The sequence below is a fragment of the Myxine glutinosa genome, chromosome 6 (genome assembly GCF_964187855.1).
Source record: "Myxine glutinosa chromosome 6, kmMyxGlut1.1, whole genome shotgun sequence".
In the NCBI taxonomy this organism is placed as follows: Eukaryota; Metazoa; Chordata; class Myxini; order Myxiniformes; family Myxinidae; genus Myxine; species Myxine glutinosa.
In genome coordinates, this window is record NC_136266.1 from 28,763,845 (window position 1) to 28,784,852 (window position 21,008).

Here is a 21,008-nt window from a genome sequence, read left to right on the forward strand (position 1 = left end):
GCTGGTTGGTAAATGAGCACAATCCGGTTTTCCTCCCTTTCAGTTTCATGTTAAAAAGCAGGAAAAGTGGGTTTCATTGGTGGTTTTCAAAACAAAACCTTAATTGGTGGGGTTCAAAAGGCCGCTACGAAAAACGCCACTTTAGCGGCATGAAGGAGGGACGTTATTTACTCAACCATGTGGGGTATATAGATTACAGTAGATCTTCGCTCAGTTCTGCAAGTAAAACTTACCTCACGGATGTCGGGATTCCTCAAAATGTATTTGTTTAATGTTATAAACAGCATTAGCGACTGTTTAAAAAGCTAATCTAATGTGTTTGTGGTTTATAATATTTTATAAGCACAGCTACGCCGCTGTTAGACTTCCGGTCTTGCTAAGTAACAATAAATACACGACGCGGGGAGGTGGAATTCGCTGCACGTGATGGGAAGCGTGTGCAGAGTAAAACGAGTGTTCACTTATATCCGTGGGATGTCTAATAAATATATAAAACAAGTACAGATACATTCAAAGTACACCGCCCCCATGCCAAATAAATAAATATCCTCTGGTGCCCGACAATACCGCCGTGCAGCTCATACAGACTGTATTGGGAGGGAGAGGTGCACAATAATTGATTAATTGCATAATTAAAATCAATAAATAATGATCACAATATTTTCTTAATCAATTGACTAATAGCACACCTAAACCACCAGTGCTTCATGCAAAGCTGTAACTTTTTGAAAATTAATTAAACAAGTCATTAATCGAAAAAATTAAATAATTTATTAATCAATAAATTAATCGATTAATTGATTAATCAAAAAATCAAAAATATCCTTTATAGCCACATCACTTGGTCACTATTGCGTCAAAATATCAGCCTCCTTGTTCAAAAGGTGCCTGAGATATTGCCCAGACGAGAAAGAAAATAAATAAATGATTAATAATGAAAATAAAGAAATAATAATCATGGAAAAAATAAATAATTAATCAATTGGCCGAATGTGTAACTTAAAAAAATAAAATGACAATAAATCGAAGAATTAAATAATTAATCGATTAATCAATGAATCACAATTAGCCTTTACAGCCAAATCACTTGGTTATGTCCTTCAGTCAATCCCCTTTCAGTGCCCGGAGGCCGGAAATGACGTCATACAGCGCCTGGAGATGGCAGAGGATACTAGCGGTGTATAATATAAGCATACCTGACACTAGGCCGAGGCTTCAGACTTTGGCACGCTCACGAGTAACATAATAAAACAGTGATATATATTACAAGTCGACAGTATGATGCACATTTACCTCTAACCTGCCTCGTCTGGCTTTGATTCCCAAGCTGACTATAAAGTGTCAGGTCGGTGTTTCGTACGCCACGCCGGCCATTTGCACCACCAAGTGTGCTGTACTCGGATCGATGTTAATCTGGTTGTACAATCTGCGAGCATGAGTTAGTGAACATTAAAAATCCCACATTGTCATATGATGAAGAGTACCAGAGTTATAAACAGATGACAAATTCTTTCCCGAAGTCGATCTCACCAATCTGCAGGAATAACAAGTATGGTGAGTATGGTAAAAGTCCCTAACATGAGTTGAAGATGCTGTAATGTGCACTACACTGATATTTGATCATGTTTCGATGATTTGATGATGTTTCAAGTTACATTTGAAATTGTTTTGGTTTAAAGTGGAATGTTGGGAATGTTTTGACCTCACAAAGACAAACTATATATTGTTTCATCAAGACCCGCGAGGTTGAGGAGGGATGAAGGATAGAGAGCTGGGTGGAGAGAGGAGGGAAAACGGGCATTCGATCAAGATTGTGGGAATTTACAAAGTACCAGCAAGGAATGATCAATGAAATAAACGATATTTAATGATTGGTGAACAAGGAAGAGGAAAAAATAACATGACAACACACACATGGCAACAACACACACGACTAAACTAAGATATATATACACACACATGCACACACACACACACATATATATATATTGTTACGGTTCTGAGTGTAAATATAACATCATTAAAGGTTAAAGGTTTGCCCCCATAGTTAGTCCACAAGCAACACGTAGGCCACCTTAGAACATTAGTTATGTCATAGTATGTGTGAGGATAAGGCCATTTCCACTAGTGATACCTGTGTCGTGTAAAAGAAATAAGCTTAGGTCCCGTTCATTTTGCGGCCACCCTCCAATCCACCTCGTTTGCCAGCAGCGTTCGCTGCCATTAGGTTTTCACTCGAAACCAGCCAAATGCCACGAGGTAGGCCTGGAAAGGGGGAGGAGTGCAAGGACGAGGTGTGGCCGCATCAAGCAGCACGTCAGAAGGCGGTGATGGTAAGGGCAACCACCAACCAGGGCTCGGTGGGCATGGCTTAAGATGGCGTGGTAAGGGCGCATCCAGCGAGTGCTGGAAGGTTCGCTGTAAAGGCTATATAAGCGCATGCACAAAGCCTTCGAAAGGACTTACAGAGGGAGCTTGTGCTGAAAAGGACTGTGCGGAGACATCTGATTGTATGAGGACTGGCACGATTCGCGCAGGTATAAGGACTCGCATGTTTGGGCTGGCGCATGATAAAGGACTCACGGGAGAGGGCTTTGTGAAAGAACTGCAAGGGATCGTGCTCTGTGAGAGGACTCCTGCGGGAGAGGCGCTTTGCAGTGAACTGTATTGGGAGCGCATATAAAGCCCGGTTCATTTATTACGTATGCGGCTAAGCCGCGAAATAACCGCCAGCCAGCCTACCTTTCGCCCCGCATTTAACCCCGTAATTGTCCGCTCCGCGTCAACGACTCATGGGGAGCTTCTGCTGCCCTGACCATCTGCTTCACGGTACGAGTCGGGGACCGGAGTGAACTGCCTGGACGCCATCATCCCTGGACCATCGCCCTGACCATCGACATCCCCGTGCGAGTGTGTCTGAGAGTGAAACGGGCCCGTGTCCTGGGATAAGTTAAGACTGTATTAAGCTGCACTGTGTGTTCTTCTTCTCCTTCCTGTACAAATTGTAAATAAATCTGTTCTTCCTTGTTTCTTTCCTAATTCGACTGTATCAGTCATTTCCTCCATTGGGTAAGCGTGGCACGATTCGGAACCGCTCAGATCGGGTTTAGTTCTTGTTAACGGCTCGGATCACGGTTCGCTATCGCTCGGCATTTCCACCTACAACCGTGATTCGGGCGGGGTTTATTTCTTTGCTTCCTGGGCGGCGTTGGTAATTAGGTATTAGTGATTAGTCCTATGACCCTACCCAACGCTGACCGGAAGTGACGTCATAGCCCCGGATCCCGTCGGCTAGTAAAAGACAAGGGGACTAACCCCCCCTTGGTAAGGGGAAAGGCCGACTAGGAGATCCGCAACAATATATATATATATATATATATATATATATATATATATATATATATATATATATATATATATATATATATATATACAGACTTGGCATTTAATATGGAATTTTTTTTTTGTGGGGTGAACTTACTTTTCAAGATGACTTAGAACCAAAAGTGCATTGGAATTATGTTGAAATTATTCTAGATTTTGTTAACGTGACCTTTAAAAGAAACAAATTCTGTGTTTGCCTCAAAATCCTTAGTCCCAAACCCATCTCTCTCTGTTCCCACCTTTCCAGTCGAACCCAACTGCTCCTGGACTCTGTGTCCTTCTCTCCTGACAAGGTGGAGGAGTTTTTGTCAAACCTCGACTCTGATTCTGCAACTGGACCAGACGGCATCAGCCCACGGGTCCTAAAATCCTGCTCTGCCGCTCTATCTCACCCTCTCTCTGTTCTTTTCACCCTATCTTTTGCTCAAGGTCATCTGCCAGCATCCTGGAAATCAGCAAACATTACCGCTTTACACAAAAAAGGTGCAAAAACAGATCCTTGCAACTACAGACCAATCAGCCTGCTCCCAATTATCAGCAAAGTCATGGAATCCGTCATTGCTTCAGATATGAAATCTTTCCTCTTCTCCAATGGCTTGATCTCTGATCATCAATTTGGTTTCAGACCAGGTCACTCTACTCTGGACATGCTGCTTCTGCTGTCTCAACAATGGATGGAGGTCCTCAATGCCAAACAGGAAATCAGAGCTGTCTCCCTTGACATATCACGTGCCTTCGATACGGTCTGGCACCCAGCTCTGCTCACCAAACTCTCCTCCTATGGTATCCATGGAAATCTCTTGCGGACCATGCATGGCTTGTGGACCATGGCTTCCTCTCTGGTCGTAGTCAACGTGTGGCCCTGAATGGATTTCTCTCATCTCCTCTTCCTGTTCAGGCTGGAGTTCCCCAAAGCAATGTGCTGGGCCCTGTGCTTTTTCTGGTCTTTATCAATGATCTCTCCGACTCTCTGGAAAATCCTCTCTATCTCTTTGCTGATGACTCCACTCTCTGCCGCTCCATTCCTCTTCCCTCAGATCGGCAGTCTGCAGCCTCCTCACTCTCTGAAGACCTGGACAAAATCACAGACTGGTCAAACAAGTGGAACATGTCTTTCAATCCTGACAAATCTCACACTCTTACTATGTCTCTCCGAAAAGATCGACTGGACAACCCTCCCATCTACTTTCTCAACAATCCTCTCCAAGAAGTTCTGTCGCTCAAGCTTTTGGGTCTCACTATCTGCCATGATCTTTCTTGGGAAAACCACATTTCCAAGCTGGCCTCCAAAGGCAGTCGCCGACTGGGCATCCTCCGTCGTGCGAAGTCCTTCCTAGGCACACCTGAGCTCCTCACCACATACAAGGCTTTCATCCGCAGCTCAATGGAATACTGTTCTCCCCTATGGGCTGGTGCTCCTGCCTCACACCTGGCTCGGCTTCACGCTGTTGAATCCAAAGCTTTCAGAATCATTGGAATCTCCCGCGATGAAGCTATCTCTGAGGGCCTTTCACTCACTCACCGCAGGCAGGTAGGTGGTCTTTCTGTCTTCTACCGACTCCTCTCCGGCCTTGCTCCCCCAGCTCTCTCTGTGCTCTGTCCCCCAAATATTCCTACAGGTCGCACAAGATCTGCCAGCTACCCTCTGATGGTTAAACTGCCGAAATCTCGGCTCTCTGCTCACCTTCACTCTTTCATTCCTCTTTTCTCCCGCCTCTGGAACAAACTCCCACACTCACTTCAATCACACTCCTCCCTCCAGGTCTTTAAAACAGCTGTTCACCACCATCTCTTATCTTCCCCCATCCAAAACCTTGATCTTTTCTACCCCCACTAATTCACCCCAGATCCACCTTGTTTGAAATTCCAACTTCTTTCCTGGAAGTCCTGGCAGTGTCCATATGTGTTTTATACCTCTCCCACCCCCCCCCCCCCTTCCCATGCCTCCCCCCCAAAGCCCTCTCCCTCCCACAGTTCTCTCGATGTCTCCATGTCTCTCGGTCCCTGCTCTCAAATGTGGTGTTTGTGTCCTTCCCCCTCTCTCCCCATCTTGTCTACCGCTCCCGATGTTATTTGTTTTATGTGGCTGTTTGTCTTTCTGTGTGATTAATGTTCGCTCTTTCACGAGCCTCGATCTTGTATACAAAAAAAACCAAAAACCACATTTGGCATTTCGAAGCAAATACATTGATCCTTGAAAGTGATGTAAACTGATATCGAACTCAATTCACGGACAGTACTGTGTTAAACTTCTGTACGTTTTCCAGAAGTATCTCTTTATTTTGCACATTAGCCAAAAAAAATTTCAACAAAAACAAAAGCTAAATTATGACTGGGATTACGGACAGTAAAATTACAGTTCAGTACTTCGTGTAACCCCCACGAGCATTCAGGAGAATCAGGAATTCAGGAGAATACGTGGGTACACGTCGAGGCATGCTGTTCACGAGATTTGCCAAGGTTTGGACAGGAATCGCTTGCCATGCAGTGACAATAGCCTGCTGCACTTCACGCACAGAGGCCGGCTGCTGGTCCAAGTGGTCGATTTGACGCGTTAATTCTGCCCACAAGTTCTCTATCGGATTCATATCCGGGGACATGGCAGGCCACTCCATATGCTCTACACCACGTTCAGCAAGAAAGTGTTGGATCATGCGAGCACGATGAGGCCGTGCATTGTCATCTTGGAAGACAAAGTTTCTTCGAAAGGCTGCACGAGCAAATGGAAGCAATGTTTCTTCCAGAATGACCCTGTACTTGAACTGGTTCAGGTTTCCATTCAGAACAACCAGGTCAGTTTTGTCCACTGCATGAAAAGCAGCCCAAACGGTCACCCCACCACCTCCAGCTTGGACTCTTGGCACTATACAATCTTCGTTGTGGGCTTCATGCACTTGTCTGCGCACTCGGATGCAGCCATCTTGACGATAGACAAAGAAATCTAGACTAGTCACTGAAGGTCACGTGATTCCAGTTTCCTGGCTGCCATTGACGGTGCTCTCTGGCCCATTGCAATCGGCGCTGGCTGTGTTGCCTGGTCAGGCGTGGCTTTCTCGGGGGACGCCTGGCACGATAGCCTGCTTGAACCAGTCGTTGGTTGACTAGCCTTCTGGATACAGGCACATTTTTCAGTTGCTGCCACTCAGCCCGAAGCCGATTAGCTGACTTGGTACGGCCATTGCAGACTAACCGGTGCAGCTGGCGATCATCTCTCCTTGTGGTTCTGCGTGGACGTCCTGGCCTCGGTATTGGAGTAGGGACACCCCTCTGAGCATTTCGTTTCAGGATCTTTGACACGTGACCTTGAGTGATGCCATACTGCCGAGCAATAGCACGCTGTTTCATGCCAGAATTTCGTAAAGCCACCACTCCATGACAAACAGCATTGTCAAGTTGACGGACCATCTCCAGAGGAAGCGGCAATAACTTTTGTAGATGTGCAGCAGTTGTTTTCCACTAATACAGAATGCAACAACCCTTATATACCCGATTGTGAAGCCAATCGTCAAATGTACCTGTCCTTACATTTTGTCACGCCACCTGTGATATAATCCGGTTATTAACTTCTTGCTGCGAAAGACAATCAGTGACATGGTTCTTTCAACAAAGACATCACCGAAGCGTAAAAGAAACTCACCAGATTGATATACTGAGTTCAGAAAGTAAACCCAAGTCAAGAAAAAAAAAATTCCATATTAAATGCCAAGTCTGTATATTGGCACATATTGATCATTAAAGGTTAAAGGGTTGCCCCCCATAGTTAGTCCACGAGCAACACGTAGGCCACCTTAGAGTATTAGTTATGTCATAGTATGTGTAAGTATAGGCCATTTCCACTAGTAATATCTGCGTTGTGTAAAGACATGAGTTTAGGTCCCTTCATTTTTACGTCCACCCTCCAAGTTCCACCTCCATGGGCATAATTGATCCCGTACCCCATTTGGCTGATCCCTCAGTTTGTTACGCTTTGGCTACCCGCAGCATTTATTACGCTTTGGCTGCCAGCAGCATTCGCTGCCCTGTGTTCGCTCACTAGTCGAGTAACACGAGGTAGGCCTAAGAGGGAGGAGTGCGGCGTCGGGGTGGGGCAGCGTCAAGGCAGCGCGTCAGAGGCGATGACGGTAAGGGCCACCAGCCAACCAGGGCTCTCAGGGCATGGCGTGACAGGGCGTGGTAAGGCGCGTCTGGTAACTGCTGGAAGGTTCGCGGGGCGTGCCTATAAAAGCCTTGGCACAAAGCCCTTAAAGAGGACTTACCAGCAGGACTTGCTACCAGAGGACTCGTTGCCAGGACTTGCAGAGGGAGAGGACTTGTTGAAGGGCTCGTTGGGAAAGGAGCACGGTTGTAAAGGACTTGAAGTAATTGCGCTTTGTCAAAGGACTCGCAGAGGAGAGTGTTGGAAGGACGTTTACGGCGAGCACATTGTGAGCACCTCAAGTGTAATAGCGCTGCAAGGCGTTGAACTGTATTCGCATATTACGTACGCAGCTGCAGCCAACCCAGCCAATAGCGCGTAACCTAGCTACGCGAGGAAAATGCGGCCATAGCCGCCAGTGAATTACCGCCGCACCAGAAGCCCTCCCCTACCGTTCGCCCCGTAAATACCCCAGTGCGTCCCAACGGCACAATATGAGCTCCTGCCTGCTGACTTCACCTACTTCACGGTACGAGCTGGGGACCAGAGAGAGAGCTGCACGGAAGCCATCCCTGGACGCGCTGCTGACCATCAACCTGGCCTTCATCAGCAAGCCCCGTGTGAGTGTGTCTGTGTGTGAGACGGGCCTGTTTGTCCTGGGGATTAAGTCGACTGTTTTTAAGCCTGCACTGTGTCCCCTTTTTCTGAACCATTGTAAATAGTGTGAATAAATCTTGTTATTCCTTTTCTTCTGAATTTGACCGCTTTTGTGATTTCTCCATTGGGTAAGCGTGGCACGAATAAGAACCGCTTGGATCGGGGTCTCGTAATTGATAACGGCTCGGATCACGTGTTCGCTACCGCTCGGCGTATCCACCAACACACGTGATTTGTGCGAGGCTTATCTCCTCGTTTCAGGGCAGCGCTATTACTTAGGTAATAGCGAATTTGGTCCTACAACCCTATTTAGCGTTGTCCGGAAAGGACGTGATAGGTCCCGGGTCCCGTCGGCCAGTCAAAGACAAGGGGACTAATCCCCCCTTGGTAAGGGGAGAAGGCCGGCGGCGAAACCCGCAACAATATATATATATATATATATATATATATATATATATATATATATATATATATATATATATATATATATATATATAAACAGTCATGTGAAAAAGTAAGTACACCCCATGTAAAGTTTTGACTTTTTCAACATATTTCAACATATAGCGATTTGATCTTCATTTCAACAATATTGATAGATAAAGGTGATATAATATAACAAATATCATGAAACATTTACATTTTGTAGTCCATTGTATAATTTAAATAACCATAAATGCAAATTTCGCATGTGGAAAAAGTAAGTACACCCCTACATTTATCACTACTTCAAATACCTAAAATTAGAATCAGGTGCACCAGCTCAGGTGCAAATGATGAGAACATCGTTAGAGAGGATCTTGGAGGAACCTGTCTTATTTAAACCTCAGACATTTAGTTTGGTTTGCTCTTTGTTGTTGAAGTGTGCGGCGTCACCATGCCTAGATCAAAATCGCTCTGAGGCCTTCAGAAGGAACGTTATAGATGCCTACAAGTCTGGGAAGGGATTTAAAAAGATCTCCAAACAAATTGAAATCAATCATTCGACTGTCCGGAAGATCATCTACAAGTGGAGAAGATTCCAAACAACTGCCACCTTGTTCAGGCCAGGCAGCCCCAGCAAGTTCAGCCCGAGAGCAGACCGCAAGATGCTGAAAGAAGTCTCTAAGAACCCCAGAATGTCATCACGGGACCTACAGGTAGCTCTTGCCACTGTTGATGTCAAAGTGCACGAGTCTACCATTAGAAAGAGGCTGCACAAATTTGATGTACATGGGAGGTGTGCCAGGAGGGAACCTTTGCTGTCCAGAAAGAACATCAGGGCAAGACTAAAGTTTGTCAATGAACACCTAGGCAAAGACCAGCACTTCTGGAACAATGTGCTCTGGACAGATGAGTCAAAGGTAGAGCTATTTGGCCACAGTACCAGAAGACATGTTTGGCGAAAACCAAAGACAGCATTTGACCACAAGAACCTGATACCAACTGTGAAGCATGGTGGTGGAAATATTATGGTTTGGGGCAGCTTTGCTGCATCAGGGCCTGGGCAGCTCACCATCATAGAATCCACTATGAATTCTTCATTGTACCAGAGGGTGCTTGAGGATAATGTGAGGCCATCTGTCGGAAAGTTGAAGCTCAACCGAAGGTGGACCTTGCAACATGACAATGACCCTAAACATACCAGTAAATCCACCAAGGAATGGCTGAAAAGAAAGAAATGGAGGGTTCTAGAATGGCCAAGTCAAAGCCCGGATCTAAATCCCATCGAGATGTTGTGGGGGGATTTGAAACGAGCTGTGCATGCAAGAAAACCCTCAAACATCACACAGCTGAAAGAATTCTGCATGGAGGAGTGGGCAAAAATTTCTCCCAGTCGATGTCAGAGACTGGTAGACAGTTATAAGAAATGCATATTTGAGGTTGTTTCTGCCAAAGGGGGCAATACCACCTATTAGAGCCAAGGGTGTGCTTACTTTTTCCACATGCGAAATTTGCATTCATGTTTATTTAAATTATACAATGGACTACAAAATGTAAATGTTTCATGATATTTGTTATATTATATCACCTTTATCTGTCAATATTGTTGAAATGAAGATCAAATAGCTGTATGTTGAAATATGTTGAAAAAGTCAAAACTTTACACGGGGTGTACTTACTTTTTCACGTGACTGTATATATATATATATATATATATATATATATATATATATATATACAGTGAAACCTCGACTTACGAGTGCACCAACTTACGAGTTTTCCGAGATACGAGCCGTCGCTCGGTCGATTTTTTGCTTTGTGATGCGAGCCGAGATCTGAGTTACGAGCGAGCGAGCTTGGATATAAAACACGTAATCGTCGAAAAACATGAGCGAGGTGTGCGTGTTGTCGACTTGGCGAGGCAGTACGATCGTAGTACTTCTACGATATGTACGATTTTGAAGCAGAAGGAGTCGATAAAGGCTATAACGCCAGCCAAGGGCGTTAAGATTATTTCAAAGCTCCGGACCTCTGTCCATGAAGAGATGGAGAAGTTGTTGTTTGCGTGGTTGACGGAGAAGCAGCTCGCAGGAGATACCGTGACCGAGAGCATCATCTGTGAGAAGGCACGAGACATTTACGGGGATTTGGTGCAGCAGACGGCGGGAACATCAACGGACGAGGCATCGGAAGAGTCATTCAAAGCCAGTCGGGGATGGTTTGATAATTTTAAGAAGAGGACCGGCATTCACTCCGTCGTCAGGCATGGTGAGGCAGCAAGCTCGGATGTGAAGGCAGCTGAAGATTTTATTATAACTTTTGCCGAACTGATAGAAGCCGAAGGATACATCCCCCAGCAAATCTTCAACTGTGACGAGACAGGGCTCTTCTGGAAAAAGATGCCGAGGAGGACGTATATAACGGCAGAGGAGAAGAGCATGCCAGGCCACAACTTGTTCAGAGTGCCGGCGATAGCTCGCCTTCTCTTTGTGGAAGACACGGTGAGATCCTTAACATCCAACAACTAATGGGACGCAAACGGGGCGCCCAGTTTAGCGGTACACACATTGATGAATCACCCTGCCTGTGAAACACCGACATGACAGGTTATAGCTGGGTCGGGATTCAAACCCAGGCTGGACAGTTTAGAGTCAAGTGTGCATACCTCCAGTCCAGGCCATCCTGCCAACTTGTATGCTGCATACAGGTGAAATATAAAGCGCGAGATATTTATATATATACTGTATATTTCAAAAAAAAATTGGTGTGGTTTTTGGGGGGCTGGAACGGATTAATAGCATTTCAATTCATTTTAATGGGGAAATTTAATTTGAGAAACGAGCAAATTGAGTTACGAGCTCGGTCACAGAACGAATTAAACTCGTAAGTCAAGGTTTCACTGTGTGTATATATATATATATATATATATATATATATATATATATATATATATATATATATATATATATATGTATGTATATATGTATATATATATATATGTATATATATATATATATATATATATATGTATATATATATATATATATATATGTATATATATATATATATATATATATATATATATATATATATGTATGTATGTATGTATGTATATATATATATATATATATATATATATATATATATATATATATATATATATATATATATATATATATACATACAGCAATACCCCGTTTTACGTCATTTCGACCTACGTCAAATCCGACTTTACGCCACTCTTCTAGAGTAAATTTCAGTTCAGCGAATGTCATTATGTGCGACTTTACGTCACTCCGACATCATAATAGGAGGACGTGAAAAATATATATTTAAAATAAATAAAATAGTACATAAAAATTAACAATAAAAGAAGCTAAAAAAACAATTTAAAATACAATAAAAAGCACATTAAAATATATTAAAAAATGTACGTATATGTATGCGTAGCTGCTGGTTCTCATTCAAAACAAAGGCGACGCCATATGCATTTTGTCCTGTGCTGTGGTCGTGTGCTTGCTTTGCCTTTCGCTGTTATTTTTGTGATTATTCCTTTACTGTGTAAAACAACCAACGCAACGTGGCAACGGCGAAACATGACGACGATGCCGGCTCGGACGTCCGTGACCGACCGTGTCATGCCTCGAGCCAGGGTGCCTCGTCGGGCACCTCGCCGGCATCCGGTGTCGACGAACCGATCGACGTGTTCATGTGCACATGTGCATGGATTTGCAAATGCCTGCCTGTACATCGTCGTTTCTGCGTATATCGCATCGTCCAAAAAAAAAGAAGCAAGCAACTTCGGCCGCTCGAGGAAAGACGGGGCATGCCTACGACTAGGAGGCGAGCGTCAATCCCCGGGGCGGCTGGGTTCACGGAACCCTGAGCTCGTTCGTTCGTCACAGACGACACGACACGAGCACCGGTGAGACTGCTCGGACACGTTGGGTAAAGCACGCCGTGGTGAAGCGGGCCGCTGAGCCACTCGGCACACAAGCCAGCTCACGGTCGACACGTCCGTGCCGGTCACCCTGTTCGAGGAGAAGACCCGACCGATAGAAAACAACGGAGGGACTCCTGACGGGGAGCGGCAAAGATTCAGGGCGAAGCCGCAGCATCCTCCAGTTATTTACTCTAGTTTTACGGTGTTTGTCTTCATTTTAAGGCATTACGCCCGGGTTACGTAAAAAACCGAGTGACGCTACGGCTTATGGAACCAATTAATGACGTAGGCCAGGGTATTGCTGTATATATATATATATATATATATATATATATACAGATTTGGCATTTAATATGGAATTTTTTTTTTTAATTGACTTGGATTTACTTTCTGAACTCGGTATATCAATCTGGTGAGTTTCTTTTACGCTTCGGTGATTTCTTTGTTAAAAGAACCATGTCACTGATTGTCTGTCGCAGCAAGAAGTCAATAACAGGATTATATCACAGGTGGCGTGACAAAATGTACGGACAGGTACATTTGACGATTGGCTTCACAATCGGGTATATAAGGGTTGTTGCGTTCTGTATTAGTGGAAAACAACTGCTGCACGTCTACAAAAGTTATTGCCGCTTCCCCTGGAGATGGTCCGTCAACTGGACAATGCTGTTTGTCATTTAGTGGTAGCTTTACGAAATTCCGGCATGAAACAGCGTGCTATTGCTCGGGAGTATGGCATCACTCAAGGTCAGGTGTCAAAATCCTGAAACGAAATGCTCAGAGGGGTGTCCCTACTCCAATACCGAGGTCAGGACGTCCCCGCAGAACCACAAGGAGGGATGATCGCCAGCTGCACCGGTTAGTCCGCAATGGCCGTACCAAGTCAGCTAATCGGCTTAGGGCTGAGTGGCAGCAACTGACAAATGTGCCTGTATCCAAAAGGCTAGTCAACCAACGACTGGTTCAAGCAGGCTATCGTGCCAGGCGTCCCCTGAGAAAGCCACGTCTGACCAGACAACACCGCCAGCGCCGATTTCAGTGGGCCAGAGAGCACCATCAATGGCAGCCAGGACACTGGAATCACGTGATCTTCAGTGACAAGTCTAGATTTCTGGTCTATCGTCAATATGGCTGCGTCCGAGTGCGCAGACAAGTGCATGAAGCCTACAACGAAGATTGTATAGTGCCAAGAGTCCAAGCTGGAGGTGGTAGGGTGACTGTTTGGGCTGCTTTTCATGCAGGGGGCAAAACTGACCTGGTTGTTCTGAATGGAAACCTGAACCAGTTCAAGCACAGGGCCATTCTGGAAGAAACATTGCTTCCATTTGTTCGTGCAGCCTTTCGAGAAAACTTTGTCTTCCAAGATGACAATGCACGGCCTCATCGTGCTCGCATGATCCAACACTTTCTTGCTGACCGTGGTGTAGAGCATATGGAGTGGCCTGCCATGTCCTCGGATATGAATCCGATAGAGAACTTGTGGGCAGAATTAACGCGTCAAATTGACAACTTGGACCAGCAGCCTGCGTCTGTGCGTGAATTGCAGCAGGCTATTGTCACTGCATGGCAAGCGATTCCTGTCCAAACCTTGGCAAATCTCATGAACAGCATGCCTCAACGTGTACGTGCTCTCCTGAATGCTCGTGGGGGTTACACGAAGTACTGAACTGTAATTTTACTGTCCGTAATCCCAGTCGTAATTTAACTTTTGTTTTTGTTAAAAAAATTTTTTGGCTAATGTGCAAAATAAAGAGATACTTCTGGAAAACGCACAGAAGTTTAACACAGTACTGTCCGTGAATTGAGTTCGATATCAGTTTCCATCACTTTCAAGGATCAATTTATTTGCTTCAAAATGTCAAATGTGGTTTTTGTTTCTTTTAAAGGTCACATTAACAAAATCTATAATAATTTCAACATAATTCCAATGAACTTTTGGTTCCAAGTCATCTTGAAAAGTAAGTTCACCCCCGCAAAAAAAATAATTCCATATTAAATGCCAAGTCTGTATATATATATATATATATATATTGTTACGGTTTTCGCCACCCTTCCTGCCCTTACCAAGGGGAGATGCAGCCCCTTGTTTTTCTTGGGTCGGCGCAACCGAGACTTGAAACGCCCCTCCTGGGCAAACGCAAGGTAGGGTTTCGGGACAATTCTCGCATGTACCTAAATACCTGCGCCGCCGCGGAAGCGGGGAAGCAAGCCTCGCATGAGCCACGTGTAATTTGAGTACACTGAGCGGATTGCGTACCACGTTGTCCGTGCAGTTTTCTCGTATTGGAACCCGATTCGAGCGGTTCTATTCGTTCTACGCTTCGTCAATGATGGAAGGGACGAGACAGTCGAATAAAGGAAGAACACTATTTAATTATTATTTACACAATGTACAATGATTCGGTATAAGTACAGAGACACAGAGCAGCCTTAATCAGTCTTATGTTAAACCCAGACACAGGCCCGATCACACTCACAAAGGGGAAATGCAGGTAGGATGGTGTTCACGCGCTGCTTTGGTCGTCCAGGAACGGCCCCGCCCGGCGTGGCTCTCCCCGGTCACAGCACGTCCCACGATGAAGGCAAGCAGGCGGTGGAAGGGATTCTTGTAGCGCGTTTCTTGAACAAAGGGCACAGCAGGCAGGAGGGAAATGTACGTGTCTCTCGCCAGCTTGGCGGTTTTCCACAGCGCGTTTAGTTACCAGCGCGCTATCCCTCGCGTATCCCAAAAGAGGCTCTGCATCAAGCTCAACCGAGCATCCAATTTGGTATGAGCGCTTATAGCTGGGTTCATGCGCCTCTTTTCTCAGAACTCGTAACTCTCATCAAGCGCCTCTCCCATAACTCACACCCCGAGCTCATAACTGACCGAACTGCTGTGGGGGCTTCGCGCAACGGGTTTTATTGCCACGCCCTTAGCCCTCTCGAATGCTCCAACCACGCCCTGTGACGCAGTGCCGCAGCCACTCCCTTCAAGCCCTGATTGGCGGCTCGCGCTTACCGTCAGCTTCTCCGCTGCCCTCATTCGGTCTTGCCTCGATTTGCCAGGCCTGCCTCGTGTTAATTCGCGCCAAAAAGCCAAAGGCAGCATAAGGAGGCATAAGGCGGCATAAGGCAATAAAGGCGGCATAAGGCAATGAAGGAACCTACTCTCATTATTCTACTCAATGCAAAACTAACACAGGAAAAGGACTGTGCTCACACATATTAAGAATTAACTGAACTATCGCGAGGCTACGTGTTGTTGTGTGACTAATATATGAGTGGGAAATTTTTACCTTTATTACCTTTATTGTGCAAACCTTTATTGTGCAAACTCTAAAGTAGCCTCGCTACCCTCGCCCTCTCTCAGATCTCTCGATGTCTCCATGTCTCTCGGTCCCTGCTCTCAAATGTTGTGTTTGTGTCCTTCCCCCTCTCTCCCCATCTTGTCTACCGCTCCCGATGTTATATGTTTTATGTGTCGGTTTGTCTTTCTGTGTGATTAATGTTCGCTCTTTCACGAGCCTCGATCTTGTATACAAAAAAACAAACAAAAAAAAAAAAAAACAAACAAACTCAAAACCGCAACAATATATATATATATATATATATATACACACAACTGCTGTGGGGTTACATACACACACACACAATATATATATATATATATATATATATATATATATATATATATATACACACACATGCACACACACACACACACACACACACGCACACACACAGGGAATGATAATGAAGAAGTATCTAGTTCTGACTTCTGGTGAGTTACATTCATAATCAGAAACCTTAAACAAGCATCTCCTTATCGTGCACGGCTTGCTGCACAGGATCAGACAGAGACAGCTTGGTTTTAGCCTTCATCATCCACCCAGCACATACAAGGTCTGGTTTTAGCCTTCACCATCCACCCAGCACATACAAGGTCTGGTTTTAGCCTTCACCATCAACCCAGCACATACAAGGTCTGGTTTTAGCCTTCACCATCCACCCAGCACATACAATGTCTGGTTTTAGCCTTCACCATCCACCCAGCACATACAAGGTCTGGTTTTAGCCTTCACCATCCACCCAGCACATACAAGGTCTGGTTTTAGCCTTCACCATCCACCCAGCACATACAAGGTCTGGTTTTAGCCTTCACCATCCCCGCACATACAAGGTCTGGTTTTAGCCTTCACCATCCACCCAGCACATACAGGGTCTGGTTTTAGCCTTCACCATCCACCGAGCACATACAAGGTCTGGTTTCAGCCTTCACCATCAACCCAGCACATACAAGGTCTGGTTTCAGCCTTCACCATCAACCCAGCACATACAAGGTCTGGTTTCAGCCTTCACCATCAACCCAGCACATACAAGGTCTGGTTTTAGCCTTCACCATCCACCCAGCACATACAAGGTCTGGTTTTAGCCTTCACCATCCACCCAGCACATACAAGGTCTGGTTTTAGCCTTCACCATCCACCCAGCACATACAAGGTCTGGTTTTAGCCTTCACCATCCACCCAGCACATACAAGGTCTGGTTTTAGCCTTCACCATCCCCGCACATACAAGGTCTGGTTTCAGCCTTCACCATCCCCGCACATACAAGGTCTGGTTTCAGCCTTCACCATCCCCGCACATACAAGGGCTGGTTTTAGCCTTTACCCATCCATCCAGTGCATACAGGGTCTGGTTTTAGCCTTCACCATCCCCGCACATACAAGGTCTGGTTTCAGCCTTCACCATCCCCGCACATACAAGGGCTGGTTTTAGCCTTTACCCATCCATCCAGTGCATACAGGGTCTGGTTTTAGCCTTCACCATCCCCGCACATACAAGGTCTGGTTTCAGCCTTCACCATCCCCGCACATACAAGGTCTGGTTTTAGCCTTTACCCATCCATCCAGTGCATACAGGGTCTGGTTTTAGCCTTCACCATCCACCCAGCACATACAAGGTCTGGCTTCAGCTTTTACCCATCCATCCAGCACATACAAGGGCTGGTTTCAGCCTTTACCATCCATCCAGTACATACAAGGTCTGGTTTTAGCCTTTACCCATCCATCCAGTGCATACAAGATCTGGTTTTAGCCTTTACCCATCCATCCAGTGCATACAGGTTCTGGCTTCAGCCTTTACCCATCCATCCAGCACATACAAGGGCTGGTTTTAGCCTTCACCATCCACCCAGCATATACAAGGTCTGGTTTCAGCCTTTACCCATCCATCCAGTACATACAAGGGCTGGTTTCAGCCTTTACCCATCCATCCAGTGCATACAAGGTCTGGTTTTAGCCTTTACCCATCCATCCAGTACATACAAGGGCTGGTTTCAGCCTTTACCCATCCATCCAGTGCATACAGGGTCTGGTTTTAGCCTTTACCCATCCATCCAGTGCATACAGGGTCTGGTTTTAGCCTTTACCATCCATCCAGTACACACAAGGGCTGGCTTCAGCCTTTACCATCCATCCAGTACACACAAGGGCTGGCTTCAGCCTTTACCATCCATCCAGTACATACAAGGGCTGGTTTCAGCCTTTACCATCCATCCAGTACATACAAGGGCTGGTTTCAGCCTTTACCATCCATCCAGTACATACAAGGTCTGGTTTCAGCCTTTACCATCCATCCAGTACATACAAGGGCTGGCTTCAGCCTTTACCATCCATCCAGTACATACAAGGGCTGGTTTCAGCCTTTACCATCCATCCAGTACATACAAGGGCTGGTTTCAGCCTTTACCATCCACCCAGCATATACAAGGTCTGGTTTTAGCCTTTACCCATCCATCCAGTGCATACAGGGTCTGGTTTTAGCCTTCACCCATCCATCCAGTACACACAAGGGCTGGTTTCAGCCTTTACACATCCATCCAGTACACACAAGGGCTGGTTTCAGCCTTTACCATCCATCCAGTACATACAAGGGCTGGTTTCAGCCTTTACCATCCATCCAGTACATACAAGGGCTGGTTTCAGCCTTTACCATCCATCCAGTACACACAAGGGCTGGTTTCAGCCTTTACCATCCATCCAGTACACACAAGGGCTGGTTTCAGCCTTTACCATCCATCCAGTACATACAAGGGCTGGTTTCAGCCTTTACCATCCATCCAGTACATACAAGGGCTGGTTTCAGCCTTTACACATCCATCCAGTACACACAAGGGCTGGTTTCAGCCTTTACCATCCATCCAGTACATACAAGGGCTGGTTTCAGCCTTTACACATCCATCCAGTACATACAAGGGCTGGTTTCAGCCTTTACCATCCATCCAGTACACTCAAGGGCTGGTTTCAGCCTTTACCATCCATCCAGTACATACAAGGGCTGGTTTCAGCCTTTACCATCCATCCAGTACATACAAGGGCTGGTTTCAGCCTTTACCATCCATCCAGTACACACAAGGGCTGGTTTCAGCCTTTACCATCCATCCAGTACACACAAGGGCTGGTTTCAGCCTTTACCATCCATCCAGTACACACAAGGGCTGGTTTCAGCCTTTACCATCCATCCAGTACACACAAGGGCTGGTTTCAGCCTTTACCATCCATCCAGTACACACAAGGGCTGGTTTCAGCCTTTACCATCCATCCAGTACATACAAGGGCTGGTTTCAGCCTTTACACATCCATCCAGTACATACAAGGGCTGGTTTCAGCCTTTACATCCGCTTTTTACACATCACATCACATCACATCACACATCACACATCCGCTTTTTGTCCTGATGTGTTCAGTGTCGTAATATGAGTGAGCTCTTACACGAGCCTCGACTTTGTATACAAAAAAAAAATCCAGTACACACAAGGGCTGGTTTCAGCCTTTACCATCCATCCAGTACACACAAGGGCTGGTTTCAGCCTTTACCATCCATCCAGTACACACAAGGGCTGGTTTCAGCCTTTACCATCCATCCAGTACATACAAGGGCTGGTTTCAGCCTTTACCATCCATCCAGTACATACAAGGGCTGGTTTCAGCCTTTACCATCCATCCAGTACATACAAGGTCTGGTTTCAGCCTTTACACATCCATCCAGTACATACAAGGGCTGGTTTCAGCCTTTACCATCCATCCAGTACATACAAGGGCTGGTTTCAGCCTTTACCATCCATCCAGTACATACAAGGGCTGGTTTTAGCCTTTACCCATCCATCCAGTGCATACAGGGTCTGGTTCTAGCCTTCACCATCCACCCAGCATATACAAGGTCTGGTTTCAGCCTTTACCATCCATCCAGTACATACAAGGTCTGGTTTCAGCCTTTACCATCCATCCAGTACATACAAGGTCTGGTTTCAGCCTTTACACATCCATCCAGTACATACAAGGGCTGGTTTCAGCCTTTACCATCCATCCAGTACATACAAGGGCTGGTTTCAGCCTTTACCATCCATCCAGTACATACAAGGGCTGGTTTTAGCCTTTACCATCCATCCAGTGCATACAGGGTCTGGTTCTAGCCTTCACCATCCACCCAGCATATACAAGGTCTGGTTTCAGCCTTTACCATCCATCCAGTACATACAAGGGCTGGTTTCAGCCTTTACCATCCATCCAGTACATACAAGGGCTGGTTTCAGCCTTTACCATCCATCCAGTACATACAAGGGCTGGTTTCAGCCTTTACCATCCATCCAGTACATACAAGGGCTGGTTTTAGCCTTTACCATCCATCCAGTGCATACAGGGTCTGGTTCTAGCCTTCACCATCCACCCAGCATATACAAGGTCTGGTTTCAGCCTTTACCATCCATCCAGTACATACAAGGGCTGGTTTCAGCCTTTACACATCCATCCAGTACACTCAAGGGCTGGTTTCAGCCTTTACCATCCATCCAGTACACACAAGGGCTGGTTTCAGCCTTTACCCATCCATACTGTTCTACCAGTTACTCCATCTTTCCATAAACCTCCACTTTATCTTGATCCGCTTCAGAAGTTGGAGGAAAAATCTGAATGATGATCATGTTCCGGCGACTTCAGCGACTGGATTTCCTTGCTGGTTTGATCCAGTCCTGTCATAATATGACTAGTCCTAGTCATCAAATCGCTTTGCTCTTCCGCAGTAGCCATTTGGGTGCTTTGAATCATCCAGGATGGCTCATCATCTGGCACCATAATTTATCTCTTAGATTTCTGATCATGATAGTTTTCTTGGAAGAACCTCGTGGGACTGCCACTGGTAACATGTAACCCAGTGATACCTGCCGCATGGTCGGGTTGTCGGCGACTAAACTTTGTTTGTGGGGCGGGTGACTCGGACACCTTGCCAGGCCTAAAAACAACACCTGACAAAGGGCGGATGAGCTCCCAAAGGGACCAATGGCCATCCAGTACTGAGATGGTGTCTCCTAAAGAACACCCAATGGGGGTAGGAAAATTTATTTTTCCACCTGACCTAGATGCCCCCCTCCTACACTGATCCTGCGAAGAGGTTTCCTTGTTTCAGGACTCGGTGAAGGTTCTGCCAG

At 45.7% G+C, this 21,008-nt stretch overlaps 1 long non-coding RNA gene across 1 annotated transcript in view; it reads left to right on the forward strand.

Annotated features, from left to right (window-relative positions):
* The first annotated feature begins 1,143 nt into the window (after positions 1 to 1,143).
* LOC144892497 (uncharacterized) overlaps positions 1,144 to 21,008 on the forward strand; it is a 78,898-nt gene continuing 59,033 nt past the window's right edge. Inside the window, exon 1 of the long non-coding RNA XR_013623703.1 lies at positions 1,144 to 1,554. This is a non-coding gene — a long non-coding RNA (uncharacterized LOC144892497). The remainder of the gene's footprint in view (positions 1,555 to 21,008) is intronic.